General features: G+C 41.7%; 1 pseudogene; it reads right to left on the bottom strand.

Annotated features, from left to right (window-relative positions):
- Window positions 1–14874: 14874 nt before the first annotated feature.
- LOC131833137 (small ribosomal subunit protein uS5m-like) lies at window positions 14875–16319 on the bottom strand (annotated as a pseudogene).
- Window positions 16320–17970: the final 1651 nt, after the last annotated feature.

Below are 17970 nucleotides of genomic sequence, written 5' to 3'. Positions count from 1 at the left end.
TTGAGAATTTATCTTTGATTTAAAATTGATTACTGAATCTTGAAAATCAAGGAAAGTTTTCATGTGTGGATACAATTTTTTTTAAGTGGGTCAAAAATGTTCAGTGTAGCTTTTGCTGATGAAGATTAGGAATGGTGGATTAGAAAAATCTGCCTGTCTGGATTTATTTCGCATAGGCCTCAATTGCCCTACTTAGGTTTTCATTTTTCTGGGAGCTTCTTAAGATGATGATGAGTAGAGTTCTAATGAGCTGGAACCTTCTTCCTTAGCTACAGTTTTGACAGGTTGTTTGTCTCTAGCTTGAAGAGACTCTTATTGAGGTTAAATAGAAGACACACAGAATCCAGAGAAATCTATAGCTTAGTATATTAAAATGTATCTGCCTCTTCTATTTTGAAATAACTGCTCATGGCAGTTCTTGGCCTATTTGTTGACAAATCACTCTGGAATAATTAGATAAGAGGCAGCTGTATGTACACTTTAATTAGCTGTTCTTGTCCCAAAAACTTGATCAGAAACTTTTCCTTAACTCATTGCTGTCAGGCCAACACCGCTATAACTTTCCTCTTAATGCATATGAACTTTGTAGGCCTATTAAAAACCATGAAATACATACATATGCTGAATGAAAACATTTTTATGTATCTGTAGGATTAAAATGGAGGGAGGAATTGATAGGAGTAGATTTCAGATTAAGGCAGTGCGGCTGTGATAAGTTTATTTGAGGCATTTTTTGCCTGTATAAAGAATACTGGCAAGACATATTGATCACTTGTTTATAATATTTGGTCAGAAGTTGTGCTCTAGCACCAACACAAGTGTTGATGAATACTATTAACTTTTATGCATGAGTGATAACCAAATATTTATCTTACTTTAAAACTGGATGAACTGAACCCTCTTAAAACCTGTTCCCAGTTTAGAGATGGCTTGTACTTTGATAATTCTTCAATTAGCTATTTGGAACCTGGAAATCAGTTCCTCATAATATTGTGTGATTTTTTTCTTACAGCCTAAAAACACCAGAGGTCAAGGAACTTTTTCTCTGAAGGGCCAGACAGTAAGTAATTTAGACCTGGGGTGTCATAGTGACCCTGTCCTAACTACTCATGTGGTAAAGGAAAAGCAGCCATAGATAGTACCTAAACATGTGAGCATGGCTGTGTTCCAAAAAATATTCTTTAGGCATACTGCAATAGAAATGTCATATGATTTTCATGTTACATAATATTATTTTTCTTTTAATTTTTCCATCCATTTAAAATTTTAAAAACCATTTTTAGTTCACAGGTTGTACAACACCAGGTGGCAGGCCATGTTTGACCCTGAGCAGCAGTTTGCAGATACCCAATACGCACAGAAGTGGGTTCTGCTCACAACACTAAAGAATGTAACCATATGTATGCTCAAATACTTGAGATACTTGACCTTCGAATAAGAAAACGCATTTTATGTCTAATTGGAATTGTCACGGACACATCTGTTACAAAGTGATCTAAGCCAAGTTGGCTGTGCACAATCAATGGATATGTTTCTATTGGTAGATATGACAGCCACTATTACTTTGTTGTAGTTGAGGGCTACAGATCTCCCACTTCCATATCGAAAGACACCTACCCTCCCCACCTGGGGCTCTATTTAAAGAAGCTTATTTGACCTGAGCTGAAATCAAGAGTGGGTTGCTTAACCCACTGAGCCACCTAGGCACCCCTGGAAAGACATTTTTCTTTCTTTCTTTCTTTCTTTCTTTCTTTCTTTCTTTCTTTCTTTCTTTCTTTCTTTCTTTCTTTCTTTCTTTCTTTCTTTCTTTAAATATATATATGTTTTCAAGACTTTATTTATTTATTTGACAGAGAGAGATCACAAGTAGGCAGAGAGGCAGGCAGGGGGGGGCGGGAAGGGAAGCAGGCTCCCTGCTGAGCAGAGAGCCCATGCGGGGCTCCATCCCAGGACGCTGAGACCATGACCTGAGCCTAAGGCAGAGGCTTAACCTACTGAGCCCCCCAGGCGCCACCGGAAAGACATTTCTAATATATCATATGCTAATTAACAAACCCTCTCGTGCTGATAGGAAGAGTTAAAAACACTTGTGGTAGCTGCCTCTGGAATATGGGCTGCTTCTTCTTTTTTTTTCTTAAAGATTTTATGTATTAATTTGATAGAGAGAGAGAGAGGGCCAGAGCATGAGCCAGGGGGAGAGGCGGAGGAAGAAGAAACAGACTCCTCACTGAGCAAGGAGCCCGAGGTGAGGCTCAATCAAGGAATCCCGTGATCTTGACTTGAGCGGAAGGCAGTGGGTTAAGGACTGAGCCACCCAGGCGCCCCTAGAACACGGGCTTCTTATTAGCAGCACTCAATTACTAGCCACCCACCCATGGAGTGAGCTTGAATAAGGCCCATTAAATAAAAGTTAACATTCAGTTAGAGATTAAAACTAACATACACTCTCACTATAATTCCTATGTTCATGTACTGAAAAAATAAACCACGGACAATAGAATATTCTTTCACGGGACGCCTTCCACAGCGAGAACAGTGATTCCTTTTCCCCCTAGCAGTCTAGCCTCCGAAAACTGAGAATAGAAACCCTTTCCACACAATGGCTGGGGGTGGCTGTTCCTTGGGAGGGGCCAGGAAAATTTTGGGTAGGCGTGAGGACAGCATTTTTTTTTTTTTTTAAAGATTTTATTTATTTATTTGACAGAAATCACAAGTAGACAGAGAGGCAGGCAGAGGGAGAGGGAGGGAAGCAGGTTCCCCGCTGAGCTGAGAGCCCGATGCGGGACTCGATCCCAGGACCCTGAGATCACGACCCGAGCCGAAGGCAGCGGCTTAACCCACTGAGCCACCCAGGCGCCCCGAGGACAGCATTTTTAAGGAACGGCGGCTGTGAAATCTTTGAGGGCACGGGCTTCTGTGAGTAGAAGCCTACGGGAGCCCGGCTTCAAGATGGCGGTGTGAGAGCATCGTGAACCGATCTCCTTCCACTGACAGCCGAAGCTACAGCTACGTACGGAACAACTTCCTCAGGAAAAAAAAAAAAAAACACACAAAAAAAAAAAAACAAAAAAAACAAAAAAAAACAAAAACCCTAAACCCCGGCTGGGCAGCTGCTATGCACCGGCGAGAGTCGGCCAGGACAAAGCAGGTAGGAGAAGCCAGGACGTGACGTCGCTTTAAAGCCCGCGCCAGCCTTCCCGCCACGGGGCTGGGAATGCAAAACCCGGAGCTTCTCTCTGAGGAGCGGAGTGCGAACCCTACATCACACATCTCCACTTTTAGGACCTTCACCTGGGAGACAACCTCCCCCCTGAAACAGCTAGCTTTAAAAACCAGCGGAGTGGCTGCACCAACAGACCCACAAGCGATAAGGAACTGAGAAACGGCCCTTAAAGGGTCTGTGTGCTCAGTCAGACTCACCTACCCGTGGGCCCTGCGCAGAGGCCGATGGCGGGTGCGGGTGTTGAGGTGCTGGCCGCGTGCCGCCGAGGCTTGTCGTGGCGTGTCCAGAGCACCGGGCATCCGCTTTGACACATAACTGGGGGCCTGCTGGGGTGCTCTCTGGAATGGGGAGGGGCAGGTGCCGGCTTCACGCCGGCCTCCATGCTTGGTTCCCGCAGGCCGATGCCATCTTCTTTTGTTTCCGCTCGGGTTCCATCTTCCTTCCTGCCCTCCCTCTGCTGTGCCCCAGAGTGCCAGAATCTCCCGGGCGGAGGGCCTTTACACACGTCGGCTACCTCGGTTTTACGTCTGGTCCCCCAGGTTTTTGCGGCGGCTGTCAAGGGACACGTCCAGATCGCCTGACTGGGGGTGTGGGGGTGGTGGTGGTGATAGTGGGGTTTACTGCTGGGTGGCACAGGACTGTCACAAGTGCACAGTACATCCAGTGGGCTACGTTCTCCCTGGGGGTGGGATGGGGGGGTGCTTTTCCCCTCTCCATGGAATAGAACACAACCTTTTCTCTTTCCTGACCTTGAAACGCTAGTGAGGCTTGTACAAAAAAATAAAAAGAATTCAAACTGTATAAAGCAGAAGAGACAGTGGATGAAAAGAACAAAAGTTTTATTGCAGAATCCTTCACAATAAAGCGGACTCTGACGAAATTATGGGTGATTTTTTTCTTTCTATATTTTTTTAAGTTTTTTTTTCTTCTGCTGCTGTATAGCAGTAATTAGAATGTTACCAGATTCTGATCCTTCGTAGTTTTTCTTTCTCTATAACCACATCTTTACAATTTTATATTTTAAATTATGTAATATCCAATAATAGAATTTCATGGCTAGTATTTCAGCTATGTCCTCCTCTCCTTGCCCCAGGCTTGTATTATTTTTGATGAAGTTTTAGAATATAGGTGAGTTTCAGTGGGGTGGAGTCTGGAGCCCACAACCAAGAAAGAATTCTTGAGACATCTTTGAACAAAATGGTTGTTTATTAAAGCATGGGGACAGGACTCATGGGCAGAAAGAGTTGCTGCCCTGGGGTTGTGAAGGGTGGCAGGTTGTCTACCTGGTGTTGGGGGAGGTAAGAAAAAAAGGGAGGTTTCAATAGAACTTTCAGATGCTAAAGACCTACAGGATAGGATACCTTCCTTTCTCAGCAAGGTATAAGCATAAAGATAGTTGGGAGATGCCTAAAGAATGTCACATATGTCCCACCCAGTTGCCGGGTGTCAGCTTCTGCTTTGTTCTCAACCACCCTTCTGTTCCCTCATCATCTGAAGAAAATCTCTTCTGTTCTTTTATCTATACATATCTAAGTTTGTATTTCTAGAAGATGAGGATTCATTTAAAAATTAACAGTAATCCCAGTGTCACACCAAACAAAACAAAACAAAACAAAACCCCAGTAATCCCATAATATCATCAAACATGCAGTGTTTATATTTTTAAATTATGTGATAAGATTAAAAAATTGCAACTGGTTGGTATGCATTTGAATCTCTTTGATGTGGTTTTGGGATATAGGTGAGTTCCGGTGGGGTGGAGTCCATAGCTGCGGACCAAGAAAAAATTTTTGAGATGTCTTTGGTGCAAAGTGGTGGTTTTCTAAAGCACAGAGACAGGACCCACGGGCAGAAAGAGCTGCTGCATGGGGGTTGTGAAGGGTGGCTGATTATATACTATGGGGTTGGGAGAGGTTAGGAAAAACGGAGGCGTTGAAAGGACTTTCATATTCAGCATATGAAAGTCCTTTCAACACCTCCCCAAGAAGACTCCCTGGATACTAGAGGCCTTGCCACTGTCTAGTTAAGGTTGTTTACCTGTCTAGTAAGGCGCTAACATTTAGATAGTTGGGAACTTCCTGGAGGAATGTTACATTCTGCCCACTTCAAGTATCTGTTGGTGGGCTGCAGGTTATAGAGACATTTAATTGGATTTACAATCCGTTATAAAGACGATTAATTTTATTTACATTCCATTCTGGAAACTATTGCTAAGGCTTTGTAAGTAAACTGAGGGAGACTTGAGTCTTGCAGGATTGTGGTCTCTACGAGTAAACTATTTGTTTTTCCTTTAGGGCAGCCAGGAATGCCTGAGGAATGTCACATATATCCCATGGAGAGGGTGGGTTTCGGGGTATCAGCTTCTGCTTTGTCCTTAGCTTGCCTTCTGGTCCCTCATCATTTTCTAATTTACAACATCTGTCGTTTATGCTTTTCTCTCCCTTCCTTGCAATTCACCATGTGAAGACATTTTTCTATTTCTAGTTTTTCCATAATCTGGCTTTTTGCTGATTCATATTTGATTTTGAGAATTTTCCTTTATTTCTTTTTTCTTAATATTTTTGTTATATTTGTTACTTCATTGTATTTCATGTTGGAGGTTTTAAAAAAATATTTATTGGGGCGCCTGGGTGGCTCAGTGGGTTAAGCCGCTGCCTTCGGCTCAGGTCATGATCTCAGGGTCCTGGGATCCAGTCCCACATCGGGCTCTCTGCTCAGCAGGGAGCCTGCTTCCCTCTCTCTCTCTCTGCCAGCCTCTCTACCTACCTGTGATCTCTCTCTGTCAAATAAAATAAAATAAAATCTTAAAAAAAAAATCTAAAAAAATATTTATTTAATTTTTAAATATGGAGACATATAAAAAGAAGTATTTTAGTTCCTCTTCCTCTCTGAGGGTAGCTCTGCCACTAGACCTCTTTCAGTTGTTGGGATAGTGCTCTTGAGGTCTCTTTTTAGGAATGAAACTAGCCCAACAAATATCTTCCTTCTTTATCCCTCTCCATCACTCATTAAACCAGTGGTTCTTAGCAGAATAGTACTGTCCCAAGGATTATTCTTTAAACTTTTGGGTTATTTTAGTTGTCAGATTGTTGAGGGGGTCAGGAAGGCTAATGGACTCAGCAGGCAGGAGCTGAGAGGTTAGACTTCCTACAATATGTGGCACCTTCCTTCACAGTGAAGAATTGTCCCGTGTATTGCACTGCTTTTGAATGTTACCTCAAATTCATGTAAGTCAAAAGTTATTTATAATACTCTGAGACTGGATCTTAGTTCTGTTTTTCCTATAACTGCAAAGTCATTTTTCCATGTTTTTTACTATACATTGAATTTAATACAAATACAGTTAGTGTGGTATCTCAATTGGGTATCTGTCCGATCAGTTAGGGCCCTCCAATGTGGGGCCATGATCAGGTGGAAGCCAGTGGTGTGGGAAGCAAAAGAATTCACCTGAGGTGGGACAAAGGAGATGGAAGTCTATTAAATACACAACAGGGGAGTGGAGGGCTGGACAACAAAGGAGAGCTTGTATTTAAGGAGGCAGTGGGTGTGGGAAGGTGTTTTTAAAGGGGGAAGATGAGGAGGTATGGTGATTTATGGAATCATCCTTTTTTCTGTAACTCTTGCCTACTTGTAAGTAGCCCATTGATCAGTTAGGCCTCTGGATATTTTGATGTGGGAGGCCTTCTAGGCCTGTCTGTGTTCAGCCAGGTGGTCGCTGTGGGCCTTTCCATTGCTCAAGCCTGTTTGCCTAAAAGCAGCCTCTATAGTTACTGGGTAAATTGAGGCAACACGGAAATCTATTTTGTTTGGATCTTTCTATTTGAGAAAACTACTAGTAGTGTTACCACTCATGGTTTTTGAATTGCCAACACAACATAACTGCACTGTGTGCTTTTTGGCTGTTGCCTCCACCAGGCTGCTTCTAAATAAAGGTATGTGATGAGTTCTTCATTATGTCTTCTCATTCAGGGCAGTGCCTCCTAAACCATAATGTGAGGTTGCTGTTGTAGTCTGCCCAAGCAGTTACGTTGTGAAGCTGTATTATTTTATTTTATTTATTTTTTAAGGAGTTTATTTATTTTAGAGAGAGAGCACGCTTATGCAACCTTGGATGGGGTGGTGGGGATAGAAGCAGAGGGAGAGAGAGAATCTCAAGCCCACTCCATGCTGACTGCAGAGCCTGATCCCACAACTGTGAGATCTGACCTGCTCTGAAATCAAGAGTTGAACGCTCAACCAACTAAGCCACCCAGGTGCCCCGAAGCAGAGTTATTTTATTATAATTTTTACATCTCCTACTTACTATAGTTGGGGCTTTAAATAAGTTATTTTGAAATAATGTACATCTATGGATTTTATTTTAACATGGTATGACGGGACTGCAAATATTTGTTATTAAAGCGAGGATTGGGTCTGATGAGATTGAGCCCCCACAGGTTTAGTTTGGTGGGGAGAGTCAAACAGCATTGAGCAGTTAGGAATCACTGAATATGTTAAAACATTTTAACAGTGGAGTTTACATAATAATAGCTGACACTTTAGGTAGTGCTTGCGTAATATGCTGGGAACTCTCTTTTCCAGATGTCTTACCTAAATCAACTTCTTCAATGCTCATTACAGCTCCAGGAGGTCAGTGGGAGCTATCAGTCTCCCCTTCTCATAAATGAAAAAACAAGAGACCCACATATGAAGTAATTTACCCAAGGTCACATAACTAATAAATGCCAGAGCTGGGATACAAACCCTGGCAATGAGGCTACGAAATCTACTCTCTTTACCACTGCTTTTGATTGGTTTTCTTTTGAAGCACAATTCACTGAGCAGCAAGGAAGGAAAAAATCAAACATACCGGCAGAAAATATACAGGTGCTAGATTTAAAGGGAAAGTGGATATGTAATTTTGCCTTTTAGAGGCTAGTTGTGCAGAGTTGCATGTTGGTAGGGTGGGAACTAAACCTTTTAAGTGGTAACAGTCCTCTGGAGGAGCTCAAAAAATGTTTGTTGAGTGAATGAAGTACTTTATAGGACTGGCTGAAGTGGAAAATAAAATTATGGAAGAGTCTCAAAGTTAATAAAGAGAGTAAGGCAGAACTTGGGCATCTATACTATGCAAAGGACGTACCAGGTGCCTTTTTTGAAGTGTAGCACACCTGAAGTGTGTCTGGTGTTTCCACCATAAGCATCCTTGTTGCTGGTGTTTTCATGGCATAACTAATTGCTGTAAGGTAATTTTACTGTAAAAAGATAAAATCATGAAAAATAAAAGAGGGACATTGATGTGGGAAACAGAGGCAGAAGAAAAATTATTAAATTTCCTTACCTACTGACAAGCCCTTGAAACATGCAGAATGATTCTCCTCTAGGGACTCAACTACCCTCACCTTGAGGCTTTGCTAAGGGCAAAGGACAATCCTAGCCTGACCGATGCCCTACCCCCAACCAGGATCCTATAAGTCTACTTTAACAATTCCCTTAGGAGACTTTATCTCTAAAACTCCAAGATAGTGTCGACAATCATTCCCAAGCATATGACCCACTGATCTAAAGGGTTTCATGAGAAGGTTTTTATTACTGGTAATGAATAACCTTTTCCCCAGACAATAGCTAGCCCTTCAAGTTCCTAGAAACCTTGCTTCCAAAATTCCTTAGAGACTTACGCCATTCCTAATCCCCTTCCCACTTACAAGTATATAATAGACCACTCCTCACATCCCCGGGGCAGCAGCTCTTCCTGCCCAGGGGTCCTGTCCCCGTGCTTTCATAAACCACCATTTTGCCCCAAAGATGTCTCAAGAATTCTTTCTTGGTCATCGGCTCCGGACCTCACCCCACTGAACCTTACCTATGTTCTAGAACTTCATCAGCATTCATTAAAAAAGACTATTAAATGACATGAAAAATGATTAACAAAATTAAAAAGTCTTTATTGAGAAATAGAAAATTGAATACATTTAAAATATATGTAGATTCATGGCAATACTGTGCAAATAACTGATTTAAATTTGTGGACTGTACCAAAGCACTTGTCTTCAAGGTTTTTGTTCATAATATTATACTTTCTTTCTTTGTTTTTTTTTTTTTTTTTTTAAAGATTTTATTTATTTATTTGACAGAGAGAGATCACAAGTAGGCAGAGAGGCAGGCAGAGAGAGAGGAGGAAGCAGGCTCCCAGCTGAGCAGAGAGCCCGATGTAGGGCTCTATCCCAGGACCCTGGGATCATGACCCAAGCCGAAGGCAGAGGCGTTAACCCACTGAGCCAGCCAGGCGCCCCCATAATATTATACTTTCTTTACAAAAGATTTTGTTTATTTGTGAGAGAGAGCACTTACATGAGTTGGGGGAAGGGCAGAGGGAGAGGGAGAATCAGACTCCCCACTGAGCAGGGAGCCTGGCCTGGGCTGAATCCCAAGACTCTAGGATCACGACCTGAGCTGAAGGAGGACACTTCACCAAAGGAAACAGCCACCTCTCCTTTTTTTTTTTTTTTAACTAAAACCTTTTCCTTCATTAAGAGTGGTATCAGTTTCCAAATATTGGGACACATACTTTGTAAATGAACTTTGAATTGTATGTGAAAGCCTCTTATGCTGGTGTGTGTTCTTGGAGTATTGTCATATCATGTCCTTTGATAGATGTTCGAAAGTTCTATGTGAAATGTGGGTTCAAAACTACATCACTGTATAGATATTATGAGTGGTAAGAGTAATATAATATAAAAATGAGAGTATTGCTTTATTGGAGAAACGTAACCAAACTGTCAAACCAACAAACTGTCAAACCAATCTGTCAACCAGTTATTTATTTATTTTTTAATGGCAGAATTGCCTTACAGCCAATTAGTTATGCAGAGAAAATGTTCGCATGAAAATCTTGCAGAGAAAATGCTTTTGGCAAAGAAGCTCATTGCAAAACTAGCTAGAACCAATAAGAGGAATTTCACGTGGGAATTGCTGAATTTGCTTACCCAGGACCACAGAATTTTTTTTTTTTTTTTAAGATTTTATTACTTATTTGACAAAGATCACAAGTAGGTAGAGAGGCAGGCAGAGAGAGAGAGAGGAGGAAGCAGGCTCCCCGCTGAGCAGAGAGCCTGATGTGGGGCTGGATCTCAGGACCCTGGGATCATGACCTGAGCCGAAGGCAGAGGCTTTATTTAACCCACTGAGCCACCCAAAATTCTGACCGCAGAATTTTAACTATAAATGTTCATTAGGATACATCTGGTTCAAATATCCATCTTGACAAGATCTGACTGGGACTAGAATAGAAGGGGGTGTTTCTTAACAGAAATTTTAAATAAATTGATAGAACTCACATTATAAATACATCATATCAAAGAGTTAACTTAAATATGGAAATATTTACTCTAATCTCTCCTGAACAAGGAGTTGGCAGAACTGTTATTTAGGGACAGCTCCAGGAATCATCTTTGTCCTGGTCTTATTGGGAGTCTTCTCTGGTTTGCCCCTGGATCCTCTGCAGTGTCCTTCACAAGTTTTGGTCACATGCCAGTTCGTCTGAATGACCATTTCCCTTTGTCTGCTTCTGTCTACACCTGGCCAATGTTTCAAAGCTCAGACTTTAATTATACAATTTTATCAGTGGGATTGCTATAGCTATAGCTATTACATAAATTGGCATAAAGGACGAACTTCAGAAGGTTTATTCCCTTCATTTTCCTTGTGTTTTCTAGTGATGCATTCCTAGGTCAGCAAATCTGCTTAATACCTTGGTCAGCTCTGATTGCAGTATGATACAGTGCAAACGGAAGATTTTGACATTTGGCCATATCATTGGGTTTCCACTTCTAAGCCACAGAATAAGAAAGGAATGATAGGGGTTCTTGATTCCTCCAAAGATGGTATATTAACAATAACCTTTTAGATACAAAAGGGAGCCATCACTGTATTACATTCATGAAATGACTGAGGTGGACATTAGGGTGTAGTTATCTCATGAAATTTGTTAAGAGCAGCTCTAAAATTCCACCTTTGGCCAAGATTTTCACCGAGCTGGTCACAAACCAGCCATATTAGATGTTACTCCCTAGCTATTATGGAGTTAGTTTTAGAATTGCGCCATTGGTTGGTTTGAACATCACTCCATTGCTCAGTCTTCTTATGGCTGAGGTGGACTTGTTTCTTAGTACCTCATCTACCAAGTTAACTACTTTGATGTCATTTTTAGTTAACTTCCTGCTTCTCATTGTTGGCTTTCTTTCTTTCTTTCTTTTTTTTTTTTTTTTTTTGTTGCCAGTAAACCTTTTGCTATTTGATGTTAATAGTGAGTAGTAATTTTAGGCTTTGACATGTCTCTGAATGCTCTATAACTATGTACTGAAATCTGTGTGGAACTCATGCCTGGTGTGGCACTGACCTACGGTTGGTCTTACTTAGAAGAGTCTTCTCCATGCGATCAAAGGCTGTGGCTCTAAGTTACTTCCTATAAAAAAAATGACCCTCTACCTTGCTTTTAGAAAATTTTTTTCTTTCTGGTCTTTATAAATCCCTTTTTATTAGGTATTCACTTTACATGCATCATACCTTTCATCCTCACAAACTGTTGTGGAGAAATAAACAACTTTTTATTTTATTTAATGATTTATTTACTTATTTTTAAGATTTATTTATTTATTTTGAGAGAGAGAGAGAGAGTGAAAGCAAGCGGGTATGGGGGTAGGGAGGGCAGAGGGAGAAGGAGAGAAGCAGGCTTCCTCCTGAGCATGGAGCCCAATGGCAGGCTCAGTACCACAACCCTGAGACCATGACCTGAGCCCAAACCAAGAGTTGGATGCTCAGCTGCCTGAACCACCCACGTGCCCCACAACTCCTCTTTTAAAGAAGAGCAAACCAAATCCTCACGGTTAAGATTGAAGTCATTTTTTGTAGACCTTCAAGCTTTCCTATATTAAGTCATTTTTTGTAGACCTTCAAGCTCTCCTATATTATTTGTCATATTATCCTGTTAACTTTACCTTTAGAGTGATTATCAGTTTTATCCCTTCATTTCTTTTCTCAAGGCAACTGCCCTAAAACAGCATCTCATTAACTCTCACACCTAGAGGACTTAAACAGCTTCTTAATCGGCTTCCCAGCTCTATCTCCTGTCTTCCATGATTTCTACATTCTCTCACTAGAAGTACTTTTTTCAAACACAAAATTTATCATGCCACTTTACTGCTCTGACTCCCTCTCTTTTCCCCCCTCCCCATGGACAATAGAACAAATTTTTAAAGCGTGTGTGTGGCTCAGGGCTTTCAATCTGTCCAAACGTATCTTTCCATTCTTTCTCACATAGTGTATCTTCAGGCATTTTCTACTACAGCAGAAGCACACTCCTAGCACACTCCTACTGTTTCTAGAACAAATCCTCTGACTTGCAGGCTCTGTACTTCATGCAGTTTCTCCTGCCTGGTAGGCCTTCCCTTCTCTTCCTTATATCTCTGCCTATTCAGACCACACCAGTCTTTCAGTATCTATCCAGTACTTTGAGAACTTTGTGAACTCTTACTGAGCTTAGTAAACTATCCTTTGCCTTCAGACCCCATCAGAATTTATATTTTTCATGACATGTACTACCATTATTGACCTTTTATTGTAGTCATCTGTGTGCTTTCCTATCTCTTCATTTGCTTCATTTGAATGCTTAGAAGCCTAGCCCTGCAGTTAAGAAGATGTCTTCTACTGTTAAATGTCCTCTAGCATTTAAGAAAATGCTTTGAATATATCATGGACTCAGCAAAATTTGGTTCAGTTTAAAAAGTATCCTGTTTTAAAATACATATATGCTTAGAAATTAGAGAACTTCACTTGAACATTCATACCACTGCTTAGTGGTCCTCAACTGGGGGACGGAGTCTGTGAAGATGGCAAATACAGTCCTTGAACTACTTTAGTATTTTAATAGGCCTCGTGGAAATCATACCCTTACCTATAATGAGGCTGGGAGGCTAATATATCAATTTTCTGTCTATAGTTATATTAATTCTGTAAGAATAGTATTAATTTCTTAGTCTAGGATTGTTTGGTAGTAACAGAATATGCTCAAATTAATGTATGGAAATGGGGAAACTTGATACGATGACATAGGGACATCTTGTGTAAGCCCAAAGGTAGGTCTCACAAAGGATTGAACCAGAGAGAGAGAAATTACTGAAAATGAAGATAGCAGTCTTAAGAATTCTTCCCCTGAGTCCTCAGGTATTCCTCTGCTTCCTGTCGACATCAGTTTCATCTTCCTCTCTGCAGACTGGGTACTTAGGCTCTGCTAACACACAACTGTTACGATGTCTATATCTATTTAAAAACACGTCAGTGGAGATAGCATGTGTGTATGTCTAGCTATATCTATATCTACACATATGTTTGTATATATATAGATGTACACATGCATGTATGTATGCATTATGTGTATTTATACATCTATGCATATTTGATGCTTACTTGAGGGGCCAGTAACTGAATTTCGAAGTACCCAGCCAGACACTCTTTCCAAGAAATTGACAACATACACTAGTCAACATTTGAAAGAGCTTAACCAGAAATCCATATTCAAAAGACAGCTCCTACAAGTTGCAAACATATTTACCTCAGCTTAGCTCTAGACAGTTTTAAAATCAGCAAAAAGGGCATTGGAAATGACTTTGAATTAGTGAAATGTGTGATGTTTAAGATATAGGGGTTGACTAAAAATACTGTGTATGTGACTTTCTATGAGCAAGTGTAAGATTATATTTCCGGAGGGGCATTTCTTATCTTAGGACTTAGTTTGGCTCTGTTCCTGTGTTCTGTTGTCCAGCTGTGGTGAGAAGTGAGAAGTGTAGCTCAGTCCCGAGGCTAAAATAGTATTGCCTCTGCCTTCAGTGAAAGAACCCAATAGCTAAAAATGGTCAACTTATTTTAGGCCAGTTTGCCATGAGGGCATGTCATCATCATGCCAGAACTCATTGTGTACAGATGCATTTAGGCCTTTAGTTTCCAGATAACTGGAATGTCTCAATTTTCTTTCCAGTTTCTCTGGAAAGAGAATTGACTGGCTCATTTTGGGGAAGGTCCTGGCCCAATCTACAGTGACCAAGGGAGTCTATGAGTTATGTAGTAACCAACAGTGCTAAAGAAAGCTTCTCACCAGAAGCTATGAGTATGCAATCTCTGGAAAGGGGGTCCAGGCTGGGTTGTGGGTAAAGAGTAGATTTCATAGAAATGAAACTGTTTGAGACTTCATGTTGAACAAATTCAAAGCTATATTTCTTCGAACAGAAGAGGATATAAAATCTTTTTTTTTTAATTTTATTTATTTATTTGACAGAGATCACAAGCAGGCAGAGAGGCAGGCAGAGAGAGAGAGAGAGAGGAGGAAGCAGGCTCCCCACGGAGCAGAGAGCACAATGCGGGGCTCGATCCCAGGACCCTGGGATCATGACCTGAACCGAAGGCAGAGGCTTTAACCCACTGAGCCATCCAGGTGCCCCTAAAATCTTTTTTTTTTTTTTAAAGCTATGGTTATTTATTATTTGTTAATAAAGAAGGTTGTTCTTTCCTTTAAAAAGAAAGTGACATTAAAAGGGTCACTTTTTAATGACCCTTAATGAAGGGTTGAGTCTCCTTGGGGTGCTGGACGGTACTGTAGTTGTATAATGCCAGAGGGAGGCTCAGGTGGTGGCTTTCTTTACACTGGACCACATTGAGTGCTTCACTCCCTGTGTGGCCTGCACTCCTTCTTAGTGCATTTTGATGTCTAGAACCGCACCTTCTGGCTCTGGATCCTTTATTAAGGCTCCCTGGGGGGAGGTCACCATAATGGGTGGAGGGCCCCATTCGTTCTGGAATTCTACAACATGGAGACTTCTTTCTTTGTTTCTTTGTTTGTTTGTTTCTTTCTTTCTTTGACAGACAGAGATCACAAGTAGGCAGAGAGGCAGGCAGAGAGAAAGGAGGAAGCAGGCTCCCTGCTGAGCAGAGAGCCCGATGCGGGGCTTGATTCCAGGACCCTGAGATCATGACCTGAGCCAAAGCCAGAGGCTTTAACCCACTGAGCCACCCAGGCGCCCCAACATGGAGACTTCTTATCAGCCAGCTGTTGATGGGTTTCCTGGTGGGAGAGCCCTTGTGAGTCTGAGCATGTTGAGGACCCAGAGACCTTGGCATACATGTCTTTTATGCCAGTGAGTTGGCAGGTGGTGATGATGGCCCAATGGCAGCCGAGGCCATAGCCTCTGGGTTGTTTCTTCATCTTGATATGGGTCCTTTAAAATCTTAAAGAAATATTGTGGAATATCATATGGTCTTCATATAGTTCTGCATAATGCAAACAGTGAACTGCTCTGTTCTTCTCTTTTCTGAAAGCATCCATCCAATCAGGGGCTTTCCTAATGGAAAAACCTGGAGCTCCTCTGCTGTTCCCCACAGCGACCAGGACATGGACTGATTCCTTTCTTCCCTCTTCGGCTGTCATATATTTTTTTATTTATTTGTCACAAGTAGGCAGAGAGGCAGGCAGAGAGGTGGGTGGGAGCAGGCTCCCCACCGAGCAGAGAGCCCGCTGTGGGGTTCAATCCCAGGACCCTGAGATCTTGACCTAAGCCAAAGGCAGAGCTTAACCCACTGAGTCACCCAGGCACCCCTTTTTCTGTCATATTGAAAACATTTCTTACCTCAAGTATCCTGGTATCAAAAGCAGCATATTTTTCTCCACTGAGACCAGAATCAGGGGGGCCAAGACTGAAACCTCCCCATGTGTTTCTGCTCCATCCTGCTCCCATTTAAGCTTCCTCTTCTTCTGGTCCCATTCCTTCCTCTGCTGGACCAGATCAGCCTCTACCATCTTCTGCTCTTCCTTGCTTCTTTGGGCAATGATCTGCACATCCTCCTTGTCTAGGAGGAACATTCAAACCAGGCTATAGGAAGCCATGACTCCCTTCACCAATGATCTGACCCCAGTTCACATCCTTTTTTCTCTTTTCTTAGTTCTTTTGCCTCTTCCTTTTCTTGCTTCTGTTTCAGACTCTGTTAAAGTGCCTTTCCAAAGCTCCTCTGTTCTCAATTTAGTGAAGAAACTATAGGACCTATACTGTCAACCCATCAAATTACTGGGAGAAGAAATACAGCACTATGTTTGTAGCACACAGGTCAAGCTAGTGAAATGATGGTTGTTTCTGGGTCCTGGAGACAACAGAGGGCCATTGTTGAGAACTGTGTTCAGTGCCAAAATGGAAACTGTTGGAAAGGTAAAGCTGCCTGGAACATATGTGACTGCTGGCATGGTGGAGCCTTGAGAGCACCTTGGGATATAAAATACTTTAAAAATTCAGCAGACATTTTTTAAAAGTTGAGTTTTACAGACAGGGGGGTTGATTGGTAAAATATTAAAAGCATTCTTGACATGCAATAGTTTTCCTTTAAATAGCTTTATTAATGGATGAATTTTCCAGGGGATGGGGACTGATCATTGGAAGAAAGAGGCACTTCCATGGAAGGCAGGGAAATAGACCACTTGCTCATGGGAGAAGGGGCCCAAGTGGGATAGAAGGGAGAAGGATGAGAGAAGGAGTGAGCGGGACCTAGCGGACAGACTATTTTCATTTTTATATGGCAGACCAGCTCTGCCTACTTAAAATGCACACAGCAGATATTACCAATTAAAATTTTTTTCCTTTATGGAGAATGACTCTGACATAGAGTGTGATTGTTGCAAGGCCATTCAACACAGCAAGTGTTTGTTGTGCAAAACTTGTTTTGATGAGGCCAGCAAGGCTGTTTCTATGGGCCATCTGCTGGGACATAAAGTTTTGTTAGTCAGAATCCTTGTTTAACGTGCAACTATGAAAAAAGAGTTGCTAAGTAAATTAATAGATTAAACAAGGGAAATGTTATGCTGATTGAGAGTGAAGGCCTTCAGCTGAAACATTTGCATTCAGACTATGGATACACTAATTATAAATATGTTATCAGTTAAAGTACTTTCACAGCTTGCCTTCCCCTGACAGTGGTTTCCTTGCTTTGCCCTGGAATGTTTTGAAACCCAGTTTCTTCATAAAAATTTTCTTCCTCAAAATTTCCATTGCGTTAAATGACCTTTTTTTCTTTTTCTCTTCCCCCCCACCCAGTTATAATGAACCACAGAGGTTTACTGTATTCAGAAACTTGGTGGGTCACTTGGGTAGCTGTGTTGGTTAAGTGTCTGCTTTTAGCACAGGTCATGATCCTGGGGTCCTGGGATCCACCACCTCCACTCCCCTGCCTCACTGGGCCCCCTGCTCAGCCTGGGAGCCTGCTTCTCCCTCTCCCTCCCCTCCTCCCCCTCCCTCTGCTCCTCCTCACTGCTCATGCTCTCTCTCTCAAATAAATAAATAAAATCTTAAAAACAACAACAACAACAACAACAACAACTTTGAGTCCAGATATCAGCAGTTTCAGAGAACAATTATGGTGGTTGGAAGGAAGGGAGAAAGGAGGAGCCTAAGGTAGGAGGGTATGAAGAGCATGGCAAAGGGAGCTCAAAGTGGGGAAGATAGAAAGGTGGAGAGGGGGAAAAGGAAGATTAGAAAAAAAATAATAAGCACAAAGAGAGTGGAATAAAGAGATGAAAGAACTGTAGAAAGAACTGTAAGGTGTGAAGAAGCAGGGAAAGGAGGCAAGGGTAGATCTGGAAGAAAGGGTTTGTCAGAATGATTGGCTTTTAAAAAAAAATTTAAGTTTATTTTTTCAGTGTTCCAAGATTCATTGTTTATGTACCACACCCAGTGCTC

Source organism: Mustela lutreola, chromosome 6 (assembly GCF_030435805.1).
Source record: "Mustela lutreola isolate mMusLut2 chromosome 6, mMusLut2.pri, whole genome shotgun sequence".
Lineage (NCBI taxonomy): Eukaryota > Metazoa > Chordata > Mammalia > Carnivora > Mustelidae > Mustela > Mustela lutreola.
The sequence above is the reverse complement of the archived record's forward strand: the minus strand, read 5'-3'. Positions and strand labels throughout refer to the sequence as shown.